General features: G+C 41.5%; 1 non-coding gene across 1 annotated transcript; it reads right to left on the bottom strand.

Moving 5' to 3' along the window:
• Window positions 1–261: 261 nt before the first annotated feature.
• Window positions 262–369, bottom strand: LOC130938333 (small nucleolar RNA R71). The gene has a single exon (XR_009069502.1). It is a non-coding gene; the product is annotated as a small nucleolar RNA R71 (small nucleolar RNA).
• Window positions 370–1,195: the final 826 nt, after the last annotated feature.

Here is a 1,195-nt window from a genome sequence, read left to right as displayed (position 1 = left end):
TCTCTAATGCAACAGAACTGCAAGTTTCATGGACTTCCATTGGAAGATCCTCATTAGTTTTTAGCTAAATTCTTGCAAATCTGTGACACTGTCAAGACCAATGGGGTTGACCCTGAGATCTACAGACTTATGCTATTCCCTTTTACTGTAAGAGACAGAGCTATGATATGGTTGGACTCACAACCTAAAGAAAGCCTGAACTCTTGGGAAAAGCTAGTCAATGCCTTCTTGGAAAAGTTCCTTCCACCTCAAAAATTGAGTAAGCTTAGAGTGGAAGTCCAAATCTTCAGACAGAAGGAAGGTGAATCCCTCTATGAAGCTTGGGAAAGATACAAACAATTGATCAGAAAGTGTCCCTCTGACATGCTTTCTGAATGGAGCATCATAGGTATCTTCTATAATGGTCTGTCTGAACTGTCCAAGATGTCATTGGATAGCTCTACTGGAGGATCTCTTCATCTGAAGAAGACGCTTGCAGAAGCTAAAGAACTCATTGAAATGGTTGCAAATAACCAATTCATGTACACTTCTGAAAGGAATCCTGTGAACAATGGGACGAATCAGAAGAAAGGAGTCCTTGAGATTGATACTCTGAATGCCATATTGGCTCAGAACAAAATATTGACTCAGCAAGTCAATATGATTTTTCAAAGTCTGTCTGGAATGCAAGCTGCACCCAGGCAGTACTAAGGACGCTTCATCTGAAGAAGAAGCTTATGATCCTGAGAACCCATCAATGGAAGAGGTGAATTACATGGGAGAACCCTATGAAAACACCTATAATCCTTCATGGAGAAATCATCCAAATCTCTCATGGAAGGATCAACAGAGACCTCCACAAGGTTTCAACAACAATAATGGTGGAAGAAACAGGTTTAGCAATGGCAAGCCTTTTCCATCATCTTCTCAGCAACAGACAGAGAATTCTAAGCAAAGCCACTCTGACTTAGCAACCATGGTCTCTGATCTAATCAAAACCACTCAAAGTTTCGTGACTGAAACAAGGTCCTCCATTAGAAACTTGGAGGCACAATTGAGTCAGCTGAATAAGAAAGTTACTGAAGTCCCTCCTAGTACTCTTCCAAGCAATACAGAAGAGAATCCAAAAGGAGAGTGTAAGGCCATCAATATGGCCGAATTTGAAGAGGAGGAAGAGGCAGTGATCGCCACTGAGGAAAACCTCAATGGACGTCCA

This window comes from Arachis stenosperma, chromosome 6 (genome assembly GCF_014773155.1).
Source record: "Arachis stenosperma cultivar V10309 chromosome 6, arast.V10309.gnm1.PFL2, whole genome shotgun sequence".
Taxonomy (NCBI): Eukaryota; Viridiplantae; Streptophyta; class Magnoliopsida; order Fabales; family Fabaceae; genus Arachis; species Arachis stenosperma.
The sequence above is the reverse complement of the archived record's forward strand: the minus strand, read 5'-3'. Positions and strand labels throughout refer to the sequence as shown.